At 42.4% G+C, this 20,728-nt stretch overlaps 1 non-coding gene across 1 annotated transcript; it reads right to left on the reverse strand.

The window, feature by feature from the left end:
* Window positions 1-10,152: 10,152 nt before the first annotated feature.
* Window positions 10,153-10,258, reverse strand: LOC122033126. The gene has a single exon (XR_006126384.1). It is a non-coding gene; the product is annotated as a small nucleolar RNA R71 (small nucleolar RNA).
* Between the last annotated feature and the right edge of the window lie 10,470 nt (window positions 10,259-20,728).

Below are 20,728 nucleotides of genomic sequence, written 5' to 3' on the forward strand. Positions count from 1 at the left end.
ATACCACTAACCCATGAGTGGTCGTGTGTGCAGATACATGTAACTGGCGATGTGCTCAACAATAATGGAGCCGACAATCGCACAGCATCAAATCATGCGAATGGTGCATGCCACTAAGCATGGCAAAATACTGAGCAGCATAGCAATAATCCATATACATGTAAAATGTGTACCATCGGGAAGTGAATCAAATCAAAGTACACAGACCAGATAAGGTATCAAAAACCCTAGGTCCTGAATATGATAAATAACATGGTTGTGTCACTACCTCTATAAATAGGCATAATCAAGTAAACACTAGCATGATGTGCAAAATAAATAAACAAGCAAGCATGTAACAGGTCAGGTAGTGATCAACCGAAACAGATAACAAAACACAATCATTGCTATATGTTATAAACATTACTATGCATGTCAAATGATATAAAGTCAAAGTACCCGCCTCTAAGCGGAAAGTCCAATCTGTCCAAATACGAAGTCGAGATACTCATCTCACGTCAAAGTCCCGTGTCACAATATTTAGTTTAGTTAATCCTATCATGCATCCATTAACTAAACTAAATCCTAATCCATTGATCAATTAGGGTTAACTTCATTAACCTTAACCCTTCCCTTATTCAATTGATCAGATCTATATAAGCAACCTACTCAAATAAACTCGAATATATTTATTCTTAACCTTTCCTAGTTCGAATCCTGAGCATGCTACTACAAATAATAAAAAAAATCTTCCATTCCTTACCTCACTTCACAGCCACTGCGGAAACCAGGTGCTGCTGGAGGAAATTTCTACCGGAAATCCCACATAACAAAACCTTGCCTCACTGGAATCAACCGGATCGAGAAGACAAGATTAAAATCCAACACAACAACCTATCACCAACACAAGTTTAATTTGACCTCCTTACCACAGATGAGTGTTAACAGTGCAAGGACCAACGATGGCACGGATCCATTGTCGCGTGGAAGCAAGGGAGAAGGCACCGACTCAATCTGGTGGCGCCGGACCAAACTAGGGTTTGTAGGTGGCACGATAGAACTTGGTGTTCAGCCTTGTCCTCGGCGCACCCTCCCTATCCTCGGTGATCTAAGCACGGGTCGCTGTGAGGAGGGCTCGACTCTGATGAGAGGAGATCGGGGAATTAGGGAACAGTGTGGAGGTGGACGGCGCTGTCCTGTGCGGCGGCGACGCTCTGCAAAGGAAGAGGGCGTTGCCAGTGCGGCTCAGATCTACGACACAGCGGTCGGCTGGGGGGAGAGAGAAGAGGAAAGGGGATCGACAACCCTCGGTCGCGGCTTAATCGCGAGGAAACCGTCGCGTGCGACAATTAGGGCACGCAAGGGGACGGCGGCTCGGCGCGAGGAGGAGGCGTCGGCGCGAGAAGGGTTGGGTGAGGGGCTCGGGCATGCGGGTGAGAATGAGAGAAAAAGAAAAAGAAAAGGAAAAGGAAAAAAAGAAATAAAACTTTTCCTCATTAAAACAGGGTAGCCTAAACAGGCTTTCCCGGACTCCGTTTTCATCCCCGTTATCTCGTCCATACGAGCTCCGAAAAATTCCCGAAAAATTTCCAAAAATTCCAGAAAATTCCCTTATCATTATTCTCTATTTTTTCTGGTATTTTACATTCTCCCCTACTAATAAAAATTTGGTCTCCAAATTTCGTTATCTACCATCAGCAAGTACTAACAACAGATAGAAAGTACAAAATGTTGAACGGTAAATTAAATCACATACCTCAAGTGAAAAGATGGGGGTATCGAGCTCGGATAAAAAAAAATAGATTACAAAATTGTCAACAAGGACAATGGAAACCGATTCAAACAACCTAGGAATACCAAAATCATCGAGTCCATGAAAACATCTAGGGCTTTGAAGCCTAAAGGGTAAGACCTAGAACTCATAATGCCCGTACAACAGACATACTCAACCATAAGATCCCCGACAACAAGTCTGAAATCTGATCACCAACAATATAAATCACCAAAGAATAAATCCTCCAGTGTGAGAGCAACGCTCCATCACAGGAAATACCACATATGTGGGAGCAACGCTCTACCACAAGAAATCCTCAATATGTGGGAGCAACGCTCCACCACAACCATCCATAAATACCGCTAGAGCATTGGTAAGCTCAAATGACATTACCAAAAAGTCATAATGGTCGGAATGTGACCACCCTCGTCTGGCAATCAACTGTGGCATGATATGTTGACAAACAGTTCATGCCAAGTATAATATCAAAATCGACCATTTCCAATACTAAAAGATCCATCGTAAGTATTAGGTTGCCAAAATCTAACGGGCAACCTCTGACCTCTTGGGTGACGTCCATGGTGTCACCGGAGGGTAGAGAGACGGTCAGTCGCTGCGATCTAAAAGTGGGTAATCTACCAATCTCCCGCATAAAAGTATGAGATATAAAAGAATGCGAGCTACCAGTATCTATCAGTATATCTGCAGATAAGGCATAAATAGAAATTGTACCGCGGAAAATGGATCCGTCGGCTCGCTGCGCATCCTCTCTGGTGATCGCATGTATACGCCCAGTCTCTAGCGGAGGAAGAGGTGGTAGCCGCCTACGGCCTGCGTCTGGCAAGAGCTCACATCGAGGTGGTACGGATCGCGCCGAGAAGTCTCGAGGCGCGATCTGCGTCGCCGGCCGGACGTGGCTGGCTAGTGCGGGCTGCGATCGAGTGACCGGCCTGAGTCGAGATAATGAGATCCCGAAGCAGACTCGGGTAATATGGAAACACCGAGTACTCTGCCCAAGCATGCCAAATGCAATCGCTGCAGAGCGCCGGCGATCCTCTGCGGACGAAGGTTGGGCTCTGTGCCCTCCTCGAGAGTCCTGTCTCCCGGCTGAACTCCATGACCGAAACTCCAAGTAATATGCCGAGGCAGCGACAATCTCGGCTCACGTGCCTCGGCAGTTACAATAATAGCAAACCGATGTCAGTGTGCGTGATGTGGTGTGCTCTGGATCCACAGGGCGCAGTGAATGTCACCGACGGTTTGTTTGGAGTTCCGAGGAGGCCGGAAGCGTCTGATGGAAACCGAACCTCGGTGGCCGGATGCCCCGAAGTACGACGAGCGTGCTGCGACTACTGGCTCGTTGTCGATCGCGTCGCTCTGCTAGATCTGCCCACGGATGCAAACACCCGCTCGCTTCCTTTTTCTGTCCGGATATGCTCTCTGCAGAGCTGACTCAACCATGAGGGCTCTGTCCAACGTCTCTAAATAAGATGCACTACCCAAATCGGCAAGCTTTACTTGCAAATGTCCATGCAACCCCTGAACAAACTGCTGCATACGCGTACTATCCTCAATAACTAGCTCTGGACAAAATCTGGCCAATCGGTTAAACTCTGCATTATACTCTGTCACCGATCGGTTGTTCTGACGCAGGCTCATGAAATCCTGCCGGCGGGTCATCTGATATGCTCGTGGAAAGAAGCGGCTCTCAAAAGCCTCTCTGAACCTGGCCCAAGTGATGTTCCGCTTGCCGATGATGGAACGCTGAGTAACCCACCAAGTGTTAGCCTCATCCCATAAATGAAAAGCAGCCAGCTCTGCTTTCTCCCACTCGGCGCAAGCCATATAGAAGAATGTCTGCTCCATAGTCTCTATCCATGATAGGGCCATACTCAGATCAAGGTCTCCTCGGAAGAGTGTGAATCGACTCTTCATTGACTCTGCTAATACTGGAATCCTAGCTCGTGCTGCGACAATGTCAGTGAGGTGTGTCGGGACGGCTGCCGGAACTGGCGGAACCACTGGAGCTGGTGCTACAAGTAGTACCACTGGATAGGCCGAGGGAGGTATCTCGGGTGCTACTGCATAAACTGGGACAGATACCGCTGGTGGCACTGTAGGATCAGCATAGGTGGCCGCAGCTGAAGGTATGCTAGATGATGGTACCGGAAGTGGAGCAACTGGTACCGCTGGTGCAAGTGCTGCTGGGTATACTGTAGGTACTAGGGGCACATGTGCCACTGGTGTCGGGTACACTGTGGGTCCAGGTGGCGGTGGTGCTGAGTACACCGTTGGCTGGGCCGGAGCAGATGCAGGGTATGCCGGTAGTAGCCCTGATGGTACCGAAAATATAGTAGGGATAGGTACACTCGGCACAGCCGAGGTAGGTACCCCTATAGGAGCCATCGAGGTCTGAGGTCCCAACGCGCCCGCAGTATGTTGAGTCTGTCCCTGACTGACAGGCTCAGCCCCAGTAGGCATCTCTGGCAAATCCAGAGATCCCAAGGTCCTCGTACGTGGCCGTCCAGCACCACGTCTCGCAGCAATACGTGTAGACCTCCTCATATCTGTTAAGTTATATCGCAGATATTATTACATGTATAACAATCATAAAATAACATCATACCTATTTGCTGTCTGGAGATGTTCTGTCGCTATCCAGTCCCCAAATTGACCTCGAAATTCTGAACGAGAAAATCGTCGGAAATCCATATAAATCCGAAACGGAAGTCCAAAACATACCACATGATCAGAACTGATAAACCAAATAGATATCCAAATATACACACCAAATCATAAATTGCTCCGATACCAATAAATTGGTATCGATAAATCAAAATCACAACACGAATCAAACAAGTATCGCCAACTTGGCTCTGCATAAATTGTCATTACGGAGGAGAAGAAATTTCGATAAAGACTTTCACGCCCCAGCCCGGCCGCAATCTGCCAATCATCAATACATCTCAAATAACAATAACAATAATAAAATACATCACACTGCGCCCACGCAGATTAAATAGATAATAAACTAGAACAGGATAATATGACTCTCACTCAACTACACTCATAAAGCTCAAAACCGATAACGACTTCGTCCGCCGCAGTCATGTAATAAAACAACCAGATATAAAACCTTTCAATGTCCATACGAAACTAGTACAAGATCGAGATAGTGCAGAATATAAAACCAAAAGACACAAAACAAAACATCCTCGGATCCGGGGACTAGCGAATCTGAACTCAAACATTTCAACGAAAATAGTAAATATCCACGGTGAGTCAACTCCTGACAACACAAATATGCATAATAAAGAAAATAACATCTAGCACTAATCATGATAACTCCCGATACTAGAAGGATAAATGCAATGAAATAAGCGAAGAAAAGCTGTCTTAACGGACTAAGTAAAGATATCAAGGTAATAGGCCGACCTGTCATTGCTGTGTCAGCATGTCAAACATATCCATCCAAATGTGTAATGTAGCAAATATATAGACACAAAAACACCAATAAATACATCATGCATATGCGATGCCATGCACCTCTACTCGATTCACTCTCAGTCTCAGCGCTAAAGCCTACTATACGTATCCATCGAATCTAGATACTCGATCACGTCAAAGTCCTGTGTCACAATATTTAGTTTAGTTAATCCTATCATGCATCCATTAACTAAAATAAATCCTAATCCATTGATCAATTAGGGTTAACTTCATTAACCTTAACCCTTCCCTTATTCAATTGATCAGATCTATATATAACCAACCTACTCAAATAAACTAGAATATATTTATTCTTAACCTTTCCTAGTTCAAATCCTGAGCATGCTGCTACAAATAATAAAAAAAAAATTCTTCCATTCCTTACCTCACTTCACAGCCACTGCGGAAACCAGGTGCTGCTGGAGGAAATTTCTGCCGGAAATCCCACAGAACAAAACCTTGCCTCACTGGAATCAGCCGCATCTAGAAGACAAGATTAAAAGCCAACACAACAACCTATCACCAACACAAGTTTAATTTGACCTCCTTACCACAGATGAGTGTTAACAGTGCAAGGACCAACGATGGCACGGATCCGTTGTCGCGTGGAAGAAAGGGAGAAGGCACCGACTCAATTTGGTGGCACCGGACCAAACTAGGGTTTGTAGGTGGCACGATAGAACTTGGTGATCAGCCTTGTCCTCGGTGCACCCTCCCTATCCTCGGTGATCTAAGCACGGGTCGCTGTGAGGAGGGCTTGACTCTGATGAGAGGAGATCGGGGAATTAGGGAACAGTGTGGAGGTGGACGGCGCTCTCCTTCGGTTGCGACTTTAATCGCGAGGAAACGATCGCGTGCGACAGTTAGGGCACGCAAGGGGACGGCGGCTCGGCATGAGGAGGAGGCGTCAGCGCGAGGAGAAGGGTTGGGTGAGGGGCTCGGGCACGCGGGTGAGAATGAGAGAAAAAGAAAAAGAAAAGGAAAAGGAAAAGGAAAAAAAAGAAATAAAACTTTTCCTTATTAAAACAGGGTAGCCTAAACAGGCTTTCCCGGGCCCCGTTTTTATCCCCGTTATCTCGTCCGTACGAGCTCCGAAATATTCCCGAAAAATTTCCAAAAATTTTGGAAAATTCCCTTATCATTATTCTCTATTTTTTTCGGTATTTTACAGATCCTCTCAAGAACCTCTGACTCCCGACTCATTGTTAGTATTAACCCTAGTATCAATTATGAGATAATTGACAATGATAATTTTATATCATATTTCATTAATTAATAAAAGGTAAAGTTGATTATTATATTTACTTTAATTTAATGTCGAATGAATAAGTATAATAATATTCTAGGGTAGTAGGTTCTAGTCTATACTATATTAATTGTTTGAATTAATAGTGAGATATGTAAATATATATAGAATACTACTCTTAACTATTCCTAGTCAAGCATTAATATACAAAGACAATATTAATGCGTTAAGATTAGCATGTAGGTCGATGGATGACTTAATCTCATAAGTCATAGATATGATATATCATATTAACACATGAGTATATATTAGAAAATATGTACTGAATGACCCGCTATGAGAATGTTTCATAAATCATTATATGAAACATTCTCATAGTGACTATTAATATGAATAATTCTTAGACCTAAAGTCACTATAAGTCCCTACATAAAGAGTTGTGTACTTTAGTATCGGCAAATGTCACCTATAACAAGGTAGACTATAAAATCGATCACTGGATATGCAATAAATTATGTGGAGGAATGTGAGTGATGTAGATGAGATCTATCCCTTTCATATGATGGAAGCGATATATGTGGGCCCCTTGATTAATAGGACACAAGAATACATGACCATGCTCAAATGTGTCAATATGCGATATTGAGCTTATTTGATTGAATGTGTCTACTTAGAGATCAAGAAACACAAAAATTGATAAGGGGATGACACGGTCTATGCCTCATTGATTAATTTATATATCAAGGATAGAAGAATTGGGTCATACAAGATAATAGACATGGAAAGGTTAGGTCGGATCTTGGCATTCTTGTCACTTTGATAGCAATGATGCATTGCTAGATGTCACTCATTGCTTATGTATCCAAAATAGTTTTAGATACATTGCTAACGTTAGAAGAGCCTATCAGGTCACACACAAAGAATATGTTGATTTGGAGATGGATTCTAGGGTTAAGTCTAATCTGAATTATACACATTGAGTTAGACTCGAATGAATTCAAATTAGACTCATTGAGTAATAGGTTCATTTCATAAACAGGAAGGAACTAATGCAAACAAACTAACGTTTGGCTTCTCTCTCGAGTGACTTCTGGAAAAGATAGATCAACATTCTTAGAAGAATTTTTTACATGTAGCAATCGTTCCAAAAGGCGACTAGGTCTTGCATTAAATCGCCTGTCTATACTTACTTTTCTTACTACTTTTTTTACGCATAATATAATCTTCTTTAATCTATCTAGCATAAATATTTATGTGTGTAGATCTTGGGGTGATGTTCTACAGATGTTCTAGTCTCGATCGACCAACGACCAGAAGTCACCAATAGAGGACAAGTCCGCAAGCGAAGGAAATGTGAGTCATCGTGCTGGTGTGCCGCGTAATCGCCGGGGTATGGGGATGAAGGGTCTTCAGGATGGCTTCACATGTGGTGTGCGCGTATATAAGGGTGAGACAGATGGGTGTGGTGTGTGTGTCTGGCGGCCAAGGCGCAAGTGTAGTGGGCTTGATAGGTATGATATGTGGCATGTGGATCTACCAGCAATATCTAGACTGACATCACTCCACCAGCCAGAGTGAGCAGCATCGGTCGGAGAGATATCGTACAGTGCATATGCAAGGTCTCGCGGAGAAAGGAGAGGTGTCGGAGCCGTGTGTGCAGTCAAAAGGCACGGCCGATTCATTGCCGGCTAAACGAATAGCTGTCTGCATATGCGGCTGTGCAAAGCGACGAAACTCAAAGTACGCAGTCGTGACCACAAGCTATAAACTTCTGGTAGAGCGCATGTGTACATCTACATGGTGAGCTGGCAGCATGCAGATGAGGCCATTATGCTAATAGAGGTAAAGTCCTATAGGGAGGAGCATCAAAGGGAGGAGGCCTCAAAGGGGAGTCAAGGGAGGCTCCAACTCCGGAATAGGGATGGGTTAGAAGATCTCCATCTCTCTAAGCTAGAATAATAAATGCTGATGGGATCCATGTTTGTGATCTCAACTGTCCGTGCGTGATTAGGGATTCGAGATAGAAGACTTAAATAGGCTCAGATAGAGTAGATTCTATGGATCTCGGATTCGGGATTAAATGTTGTGTGATGCTTTTTAAACAGCATCAACGATTATGGCTACCAATTCTCTTCTTTATAACAACAATATCATTGGCTAGGACTAAGGGAATATTTGTTGTGTGATTTGATGTAAGAATCTCATGGATATGCCAATTTCCTATCTCAGTGATGTTGTTATGTTTTGCATCAATTTGATCTTGTGTGGATTGTTGTGTTTGGATCTAATTACCATGCTTGATTGGATATTTGTGATACTTGTGGGTCTTGTAGGGAGATTCTCTAGATCGTATGACCGAGGGGCGCTAGTGACAAGCTGCCCCACTAACGGACATCTAGGGGATCACCTTGAAAGGTGAAGCTAATCTCTACAAGGAGGTGAAATAGTTGAGTGCACTTATCCCCTATACATTTATGTGGATTGAATGGTGATTTGTTTTTATGTTGTATGACTGAGGGCATTGGTGATAGGTTGCCCCGCTAACGGACTTCATAGGGATCATGACTATTAAATTACTAGAGGTATAGATAAAAGTTCCTTGTCGGTTGACTTCTGTAGGAGAAAACCAGTAATTTCCTGCAAATGCATGGTAATTGAGGATAAGAATTGGTATATCACCTTACATTGATAAACATCACAATGAACCAAACTCCTAGAACTCTCATAAAACCCAAGTTCTTACATTTGCTTTGATATTTCTATTTCGAGTTGCTACTTAGTACATTCGTTTCCTTTGTCGATTGTTTAGCTAATTCGTTGTGAGACATCTCTAGTACTTATAACCAATCCCTGTGGGATCGATAATCTTTTTATTACTAACGACGAAACCGTGCACTTGCGGTTGCGTAACAAGTTTTTGGCACCGTTGTCGGGGACTGCGTCTATAACATTAGAGATAATCATTTGAGTTAGACTAGACTTTTTGTTTCTTTTCTATTACATAGTTGTAACTAATCTTAGAAATTCTGTTTCCTCAATCTTATCTTTTATTTCTGATTACTTTTCCTACAATTAATCTTGTTGCAATTCAAATTCTACATTTTATATTTTCATAATTTTAGTCCAGTTTTTCCTTACTTTTCAAGCAAAGAGAAAATTTTGTTACTTGTGATCTTGTTCTTTGCATGCGAAGATTTAACCTTGCAAGAGTTTTGTTACCTCTTGATCCGGAGATTGATAGAACTTTTCATAGGAGGAAGATCTTGTAAAGAAATCAAGAAGAACAAGAACATTCTAATATGGCAAACAAACTATTGAAAGATTATGCAACACCGTATGCTAGAGGGCTTCGTTTTAGTATCAGAAGATCATCTATTGAAGCTAATAATTTTGAAATCAAGTCTTCAATAATCACTATGATACAACAAAATCAGTATGGAGGTGGACCACACGAAGACCCAAATCAACATCTTGAAACTTTCTATGAAATCTGCATCACCATGAAGATGAACAGTGTTCCATCGGAAGCCGTGAGATTATTATTATTTGGGTTTTCTTTAAAATATAGAGAAAAACAATAACTCTTTACCAACTAACAACATAACCACTTAGGAGCAATGTGAGCAACAATTTCTTTATAAATTCTATCCTCCAAGTAAGACTGCTCATATGAGAAATCTAATTGCAAGCTTCAGACAGTCAGACTCAGAATCTTTATTTGAAGTATGGGATAGATACAACAATATGTTCAGACAATGCCCACATCATGGTTTAGAAAAATGGCTAATTCTATATACTTTTTATAATGTCATCAACTATCATACTAAGGTGTCTTTAGATTCTGCAGCTGGAGGGGCACTTATGAATAAAAGTTTATATGAGGCCGAGGATATTATTGAGAGTTTAACGCAAAATCATCATCAATGGGCAACAGAAAGAAGTGGAGTCTATTCCTATCCAAACCCAGTTAAAGCATCAGGAAAATTTGATGTAGATGTCATTACTCTAATGTCTTCAAAATTAGATGCTATTATTAAAAAACTGGAAAGCATGGGAACAAATTCTGCATCGGTCAATGCCATAGTATGTGTTTGTGAAACTTGTAGAAGCTCAGATCATTCTAAAGACTCATGTCCTTTAGGAGCTATTTCTGTACAAATCAATCAATTAGAACAATGTGATGCTATCATGAGTCACAATAAAAAAACAGAATAATCCATACTCCAACACATACAACCATAGTTGGAAGAATCATCCAAATTTCTCTTATAGAAATTACCAAGAACAAGGACCATCCACGGGGGTTAGACCGAGCTATCAGCTTGGACAGCAAGGCTATCAACAACAATCTTCTCAAGGCTATCAATTTTCTAAATTGGAGAAAATGATTGAAGAAGTTATTTCCAATCAAAATGAAATGAAGCAAGAGATCAAGTTACTCACTTAGAGAATGGATAATGCAGAGAAGCTCCAGAAAATACAAGATAGCCAAATTGCCCAGATTGCTTCATCACCTTCAAGAGCATTAGGACAATTTCTTGGTAAACTTGATGTCAACCCAATGAAATACTGCAATAGAATTGAACTTAGGAGTAGATGGACCTTGGGAGATCCTCAAGTGACTGCTCCAAAAGGGATGAAAATTCAAGAAGAGCTCTCTCCTCCAACACTTGAACAAATTTAGATTCAAGATGAAGAGGAGAGTACCAAGAAGGTTGAAGAGGCTCTTCTACTTTACCCTCAAAGCCAAGTAATCTCTTTTCCTCAAAGATTAGTCATGATGAAGAAAAATGAAGAGTTCGACAGATTTCTGGATAAAGTTAAAGATATTTGTGTTGAGGTACCTCTGATTGATGTAATTCAACAAATGCCGATGTTTGCCAAATTTTTGAAGGATATTATGTCCAACAAAAGAAAAAAAGGGAGACATCGAGACCATAGCACTTATTGAAGAATGTAGCGCTTTATTTGAGAAGAACACTTCCCGAAGCTCTAAGATTCAGAAAGCTTTTATATACCTTGCACTATAGGAGCTAAATTTATAGAGAGGTTTTTTATGATTTGGGGGCAAGTGTTAGCTTCATTCTATACTCAATTTGTAATAAGCTAGGGCTCAAAAATTTTAAAATTACTACCATGGTACTACAATTGGCTGATCATTCTTGCAGGTACCCTATAGGTATTATGGAAGATGTGTCGGTAGAGGTTGGTGGGTGTTAGAGTGTATACTAAAAGTCTAGCTTTTTGTAAACAATTATTTTAAAATAAGAATCACATTGTCAAATGTCTACATTTATGCTAAGTGTAGTTGTCCGTTTAATTTATATTGTAGATAACATGGTGTGAGGAGACACACAGAAGTTCATGTTATCTGTTCCTTATAATTTATAAACAGTTGCTCACAACCAAGATGGAATGGGACAAATCATTGGAGTGGTTGTAGTGTAATTAGGTATTAGTTTATCTTAACTAATCAATTACACTAGTATACTATGAGTGTATTGAGCATGACCATTTGAGGTAGTTTCTTTTTATACTGACTCTTTAAAAAGAACAAGACCTCTATTATTATGGAAGTGTGTACTCTTAATCATGATATAATAACAAGCACATATACTTAATATTTATTTCTTTAATTTATCAAAGGGTGTGATTTAGTTCGATAAATCAATAGGCCCAATAAGTTGGGAAATGATATTATTTATATGGTGTGTTGTTGATTATAGAATGAAACTGTGTCCTAGTAATCTAGGTTAATGATGTCCCCTTGAGGAGCTCATAAGGATTGTCATATAAACCCTGCAGGTAGACTTAGTCCGACATGATGATAAGGTTGAGTGGTACTACTCTTGGAGCTAGATATTAATTAAGTGAGTTGTTAGTAACTCATTTAATTAGTGGGCATTCGATACCTTAAACACAGGGAGATTAACACACTCATAATAAGAAGGAGCCCATAATGTAATTTGGGATTGGTGCGGTAGTTCAATAGTAGCTCTTTAATGGTATGAGTTATTATTGATAAACTTGAGTTGGGTGTTTGGGGCGAACACAGGAAATTCAAGATCATCGGGAGACCAAAATCAATTCCTCCTCTCGGTCTCTATTGTAGCATCTTATATAGTCTTATATCCACCCAAAGCCTACCCTCTTAACCCATGCTAGGGGTCGGCCCCTATTCTTGCTTGGAGCCCAAGCAAGGGGCCAGCCAAGCCAAGCTTGGAGCTCAAGCTAGGGCCGGCCAAGCCTTGCTTAGTGCCCAAGCAAGTGGTCAGCCAAGCAAGGAAAGGAAAGGGAAGTTTATTAAAAATAAAATTTTGATAAAATCTTTCCTTTTATGTTTTTATCCACATGGTTTTAAAAGAGAGTTTTTAATTTTAAAAATTTTCCTTTTATAGATTTTCTACAAAGGATTAAAAGAGAGATTATATATCTTTCCTTATTTGTAGATATCTATAATGTTAAAAGAAAGATTTTAATTTTTAAGAAAACTTTCCTTTTTGTAACCATGATATAAAAGGAGTTTTATTTTTAATCTTATCTTTTATAGATATCCATAAAAGGATTTAAAAGAGAGAGATTTTAATTTATAAAACATTTCTTTTATAGCTAACCACAAAAGGGATATTTTAATTTTTGTTTAAAATCTTTCCTTGTTTGTTTTGTAAGTGGTGGCCGACCATGTCATGAATAGAAAAGGAAGTTTTATTTTTTGTTATAAAACTTTCCCTTTTTGGATTCACTAAGGATTATAAAAGAGAGGTAAAGGGTGCCTTCATGGAACACAACTTCTATTCTATTGTTCCTCTCTCTTTTCCTTTGGTGGTCAGTCCTCTTCCTTTCTCTCTTCTCCTTTTGTTTTCCACATTATGGCCGGTGACATCAAGTCTACTAGGAGCTTTGGTGGCCGGTTGCTAGGAGGAGAAGAAGAAGAGAAAGGAGACCCTCTTGTCTAGATCCCTTTGGTGGTCGGAGCTTAGAGGAAGAGAAGAAGGCTTTGGTGGATTTCTTCTTGGTAGATCGTCGCCTACACAACGCTCAAGAGAAGGAGAGGAATACAATAGAAGATCAAGAGGTTTTTGTTAACAAAGAAAGGTATAACTAGTTGTCTTATTCCGCATCATACTAGTTTTCTTTGTATGTGTAACGACCCGCCTTCTACTACTAGGCTATAAGGCGAATCGCTACAGTTGTACTGTGCTAAACTATACTGTGCGGAAAGCTGGGCTAATTAAAATTTTTGCTAACTAATTGATTCTTATAAACTAATCGCCTTACAGACCGATCTACTGATACTGGTACGGTCACAAGACCCTGGATCGGTCTGCTGTCCGATCCTGAAGCTTCATTGCTTCTGTTCCTGGCTGGATCGGTCTACAGACCGATCCAGGAGTAGCGCCCTTGGAGCGACTGTATCGTGCTGGATCGGTCGCCTGACCGATCCAGGAGGATACAGTATGCTACTGTATCTCACTGGATCGGTCGGCTGACCGATCCAGTGGCACAGTTCAGCCTCTGATCGGTCTGTAGACCGATCAGAGTTCTGATTTCAAGTCTGGACTCTGATCCCCAGCACTGTTTCGTGCCAAACCCATACACTGCAAACATTTAAGCATAATACACATCCTACTAACATGTGACTAACATTCTAACAACCTAAACTAGTAATCTAACTTAACATGGGGCATAGTTTAGGAATTCATGGCAACCCACAACTACAAGTGCATAGAACATGAAAGTCAAAACCAATGGGTAAAATGCTAAAGTAAATGCTAATGAGTCAAATGCTCAATTCGCTATGTCCCCTAAGACCTTTTATTCCAGTTCCTGCCACACACACCACCTTCGCATTGACCCCTTTTCCTTTTACCTGTATCTGCAGTATAAGGAAAATAGTATCTGTAAGCCAACGAGCTTAGTAAGAAACCATCTACCTCACAAAAACATGCAACGATGCAATCATGGATTTAAATCATGCTATTTGAAAACATGCACTGAAAAGCTAAACCATGGCATACTGAAATCTAATGGCATAACATATAAGCATGGCATATACACTGGAATCATGGCATAGCAAGTAATAACACTAAGCTAATCATAAGTTAAGCTAACTGGAACTAAAGCTGTAACTGAAACAAACTCCACTAGCATATCTGATTTTGAGTTTGAAACTAATACATAATAAGTGAAAATAATAAACATCTTTGGGGCCCTGACAACTGTACTTTCTGTGCGCGCATCCCTAACTAGACCCGGGTTTGCAAGTCCAAGGGTTAACTAGGTTATCTAAACCTAGGGACGACTGTGGGAGCCCAACCCAATGGATATCTAATCCAGTACAGTGCCAACTGAAAGTAAAATACTGAATAGCTAATCTGTTTTGCTGAAACTAGGTTATCTGAACCTAGGACTAGGTTATCTGAACCTAGAGGCGACTATGGGAGCCCACCCATTGGATATCTAATCCATATTAGCTGAAATAACTATTTTACTGGTTTAAATGCTTCTAGTGCATTTATCTAAGCTGTTAAAATGCCTAAGTTGCATTTTAGCTGATCTAATCATTTTATCGAACACTTGGTGTGCCTAAACCCTCCTCTCCATTAGGGAATCGCTTCTAGGCACCCAACAGCGTCTATGATCCCCAACTGAAGGAGAACAGACGTATTCGGCCCATCTAAAAGCGCTAAACTAATCCCTAATTGGCGAAGAGAGCTAAATACACCCTAGGTATCGATAAAAATCTGCATACATCCTAACTAGAGCATAAAAATTCAAGCGGAAACTATTATACTGCAGGTGAGGGGTTTCTTACCTCTTGATCGTAATTTCTTACGATTCTATTCGCTAGAACTCCGGTGGAGATGATCCTCTCGACGATCCGATCACGTCTTCGCGTTCCTCTCGCGGAGAAGAACCTCTTTCGTGTTGGAGTCGTCGCCGGAAGATGAACCTAGGGACCTTGGGCTAGGGCGCCGAGAGAAGGAGGAGGAAAGAAGAGGCGGCGTGAGGTTTTGGGAGAGGAGAAAAAGTGGCGTGAGGTTTTGGTTGAGAGATTTCCAAACCAAAACTAAGTTAAAATAAACCAAACCCACTTGAACCTCCTATTTATATTAAGTGGTAATTTCCAAACCTAACATAAATATTATTGAATTCCTTTCCCCTACTGGGTTCACTGGTTTCTAACATTATCCGTAAACCGTAGGTCTCGGGTTCAATTCCCTTAGGCCGTTTTACGATTCTATTTATTTTTGCTACTTTCGCTACAAAATTTCGGAAAAATATCTAAAATTCCAGAAAAATCATAGAATAATTCTAAAATAAATTGGAATTTTATTACAATTCCCCATACCTTATAAAAGTTAGTCTCGAACTTAAAACAGTCTTTGTCTCATGCTTGTCTCTGTCTCCCAAGTCGCCTCGGTGATTTTGCCGGTGACTTTAACTAATGGTACTTCCTTGTTCTAATTTCTTTCCGGTCTATTATCCGAATAGTATTATCATAGTGAGATCATCACGGACTGTGGGCTCAATCACCGGGTGGCGTCTGGGATATGCTTCTTCAGCATGGAACACGTTGTGGACAGGTGACATCTTCTGAGGTAGCTCTAGCTCATATGCTACCTTGCTCTCTTCGTGATAAGGTATGGTCCCACATATCTGGGAGCTAGCTTGCCCTTCTTCCCGAACGCATGACTCCTTCATGGGAGCTACTGTATCGAAACTCTAGGGTGTATCGGCATAGCTCTTGGCTCTGTCTTTCTATCCTCAGTCTCGAATAGGCTGCTGGTATCTGCCACTAGATCCCTCTAGCTCCTTATTCACCACTCTACATGGCAGTGTTGGTGATCCGCCCATAGAGTGCCTCATAAGGAGCCATGCCGATAGTGATAATTGTTGTTGTATGCAAATTCTGCTTGGATATTTGCACCAACTTCCTTGAAATCTAGGGCTTCGGAGCATATCTTGAGTGATTTACTCCGACCATGAGGATGGAAAGGTTGAATTTTAGCTGGGTGCTCTAGCGAACACACTTAAGTGTGATGTAAATCTCTTGTCTGAAATGATGGTTCGTGGGACTCCATGTAGTCTCGAGATACAACCGAGCTAGCTTCTCCATGGAGTAGGATATCTTGATAGCTAGGAAGTGGGCTGATTTAGTCAACCTGTCAACTATTACCCAGATGGCATCAAAACCATTTGTGGTTCTGGGTAACCTCAGTCCATCGAGATATCCTCCCACTTCCATGCTGCAGAACTCCTCCCGGTCGCTGATGTTCTGCCTTGACCCTCGACAGGTGAGGCAGATGCTAACATATCTGGCGATGTCTCGCTTCATCCCGGACCACCAAAGTGTTTCTTCTGGTCTTGATACATTTTGGTGGAGCCTGGATGCATCGTAGGAGTCCTGTGAGCCTCACCTAAAATCATCTCGTAGCTCCTCGATGGAACACAGTGCATGCCAAAATACAACACCCGCCTATCGGACACTCAATTCTCTACTTTGATTACGCTGGCCCTTGCTTGATTCTCTGAATCTCGGGGTCCCGATCGAGTGGTGAATATCACCAAGCAAGGTAGACTCTAGGGTCATAGAGAGCTGTCCCACGATGAGTTCGAGACCGAAATCCACGATCTCCTTCTGTAGGGCCATGGCTGTAAGAGCTAATAAGGTAGCACTAGATTTCCTGCTAAGTGCATCTGCTACCTTATTGGCTTTCCCAGGTGGTAGAGGATGTCTATATCGTAGTCCTTGACCAGCTCAAGCCATCTGCGCTGTCGCATATTCAGATCCTTCTGAGTGAAGAAGTTCTGTATACACTCTGCACCGAGCTCCATATAAGTAATGTCTCCAAATTTTGAGGGCGAACACTACTGCTGCAAGCTCAAGGTCATGAGTAGGGTAATTCTTCTCATAATCCTTGAGTTGTCTGGAGGCATAGGCAATCACGTTTTGCATCAATCTTGCTCCTAGTCCCAACTTAGAGGCATCACTATAGATGTCAAAGCTGTGTCGTCTGGTAGAGCCAAAATAGGAGCCTTGGTCAATCTCCTTTTAGCTCTCTCACACACCGGAATTTCTGTTCTTTGGTAAGAGATGGGAGGCTACCGGAGAAATCCTCTACAAACTTCGTAATATCCTGCTAATCCCGAGCTCCGATTTCCTTTGGCGTTCTTTCATGCTTCTATCTTCTGGGATCCACCATAACACCATCCTTTGAGATGATGTGACCCGGAAAGGACACCTGATCTAGCCAAAATTCACATTTCGTGAACTTGGCGTAAAGCTGGAAGTGTCTGCAATACTAGTTTCGGTGCTCTGCATGTTCTTCCCGAAGTTTCTGAGTAGATAAGAATGTCATCGATAAACACAATAACAAACTTATCTAAATACTCCCTAATACTGTTCATGAGATCCATGAATGTAGCTGGAGCATTGGTCACGCCAAAGGGCATGACCACGAACTCGTAGTGTCCGTATCTATGTCTTTGGTATATCCCCTTCTTTAACCTTTACTTGATGATAATCTGAGATCTACCTTAGAGAACACCGATGCCCTTAACTGATCGAATAGGTCATCTATTCGGGAAGAGGATACCTGTGCATAGATGCATGCTTCCATCCTTCTTCTTCACGAACAACACAGCTCCCCATGGTGAGTGACTCGGCGTATGAAACCCTTGTCAAGCTGCTCCTGTAGTTTCTGCTGGAGCCATGCGGTATGGTGCCTTGGAAATTGGATTTGTGCGGAATAAGCTCTATCTCAAATTCAATCTCCCTCGCCGTGCTAAGCTGGTAGCTCTTCAGCAGTCACAAACGACTCCTGTTGGTCTGTCCGGTCTTGACTCGTGTGCTAGGAATCCGTGCATCCCATGAATCATGCCTTGGTGAGAGAAACCTCTTGGCCTTTCTCCTTGGTTCCCCGACGAATTTGAACTGTGCTTCCGCTGAGGCACCGTATTTGACCAAAAGTCCATTCCGAAGATAATGTCATAGTCGGTCATTTCTAGCACTATCCGACAGAGCCTGCGCTATAATGACGCTCGATCGTGGGCGCCATGATCTCTCAAGGTAGCGCCCGCGTGGCCGAGTATCTGCGGGGTACCTCTAATTTTCGGAGAACATCCGGCTATATATGAATGGGTTGCCCCAGTATCAAATAAGACAGTAGCACTATCATGAAAATGCTAATCTGACCAGTCGTCGTCTCTGGTGAGTGAGTAGATCCTCGCGCCATAGGGGCTTCTAATGTACTGATATGTGGGCCTTCTAGGCGGCTGCATCGATATAAGCGTGGGTGACACGTCTTGTCAGACCGGCCTTGTTCCCATGTGCCCTTCTTGTCCACATTAAGCATCTCGCCCTTGCGACAAACCCACAGGTGGAATTTCCAAGTAGCACACTTTAGATAAGCGGGTCGCTTGCTAGATGGCCCTCCTCTTGGGTCACTCCCTGATTTGCGTTTGCTTCCTTGCTGTTTTCGAGTGTGAGAGCTTCCTTGGCCTTTGGACTCGAGACATTGCTTCACGGTAATGCTGCGTGGTCAAGGCGCTCACTAGCTCCTCGTGGTGTGGCCTATGAATGCCACCGCCACGTTCACCGCGATCTCGGGCCTCGCATCTTGAGCATCAACCCTCGTTCCTTCTCGTGTGACTAACTCCGGACATAGGAGCCAACTGAATTTCTTCACGGCTTCCTCCTTTGAAAGGTTGCCCTGACTCGTGAACTCGTCGTGGTGGCGGTTTGTAACCCGCATGTGAAAGAACTCCTCGAAGAATTCCCTCTCAAGTCCCCCATGACATCTCTCCCACCACATGCGTGCATCTCCTGTCAGCGAAGGAGGCACACTTCACCTTCTCGTGTTATGGCCCAGAAGCTCCATCGTGCTCTCCGGTGTTTTGAGCATCCCATGGTTCACTAGTGTCTACTGGATTAGATAGGCTTCCTTCCTTGGCTCAGCTGCTGGGACTGCTGATGCTGGTACTGAAACTGTGGGGGTACTCTGTTGATTAGCCTTTAAGGTGGCTATCTCTGTCATTTACTTTAGGCTGCTGCATCGAGCCACTAATCAGAGTGTCGGAGGAGGCACCGCCCTCTTTGCTCGATGGCTAGTGCCCTTCTAGGCAGGGCGTCCTCGTGCCATTTCTAATGACATAGAGAACATATGTATAACTAATACTATCACGGTTATATAATTTCGACATCCTGTTTAAACTATCATGTACTAACCGGCAATAAACATATAACATGAACTGTAACTATAAACAAGAACAATTAAGAGAGTAGAGGTATTCTTACTTGGAAAATGTGTGTGTAGGAAGTATGGAACATTCGATACCACTCACGATTCTACTACTAGGCTATATGAATCATCTGATTGTCTTGTCTTCTAAACTATCATCGCGGAAAGAGGGCTAATTAAAATTTTTGCTAACTAATTGATTCTTATAAACTAATCGCCTTGCGATCTCGCATGCGGTCACAAGACCACGATCGGGTCCGATCCTCAAGCTTCATTGTGGATCGGTCTGGACCGGATCGGTACGCGATCGGTCGGTGATCGCCACCTCGTAACTTTCGCTATCCTGTTCGATGGGATCGGCGTCGATCGGTCACCGCCGACGCTGGGAGCCGGATCGATCTGGATGCAGCCAGCATCTCCTGGATCGGTCGACTGGCGATCGGTCGCGAAGGACTCGTCTTCCAAACCCCTACATCCAAACATTTAAGCATAATACACATCCTACTAACATGTGACTAACATTCTAACAACCTAAACTAGTAATCTAACTTAACATGGGGCATAGTTTAGGAATTCATGGCAACCCACAACTACAAGTGCATAGAACATGAAAGTCAAAACCAATGGGTAAAATGCTAAAGTAAATGCTAATGAGTCAAATGCTCAATTCGCTATGTCCCCTAAGACCTTTTATTCCAGTTCCTGCCACACACACCACCTTCGCATTGACCCCCAGCCTCCACTGCTAGTCCATTTTCCTTTTACCTGTATCTGCAGTATAAGGAAAATAGTATACCTCACAACAGCATGCAACGATGCAATCATGGATTTAAATCATGCTATTTGAAAACATGCACTGAAAAGCTAAACCATGGCATACTGAAATCTAATGGCATAACATATAAGCATGGCATATACACTGGAATCATGGCATAGCAAGTAATAACACTAAGCTAATCATAAGTTAAGCTAACTGGAACTAAAGCTGTAACTGAAACA

The sequence above is a fragment of the Zingiber officinale genome, chromosome 11A (assembly GCF_018446385.1).
Source record: "Zingiber officinale cultivar Zhangliang chromosome 11A, Zo_v1.1, whole genome shotgun sequence".
Classification (NCBI taxonomy): domain Eukaryota; kingdom Viridiplantae; phylum Streptophyta; class Magnoliopsida; order Zingiberales; family Zingiberaceae; genus Zingiber; species Zingiber officinale.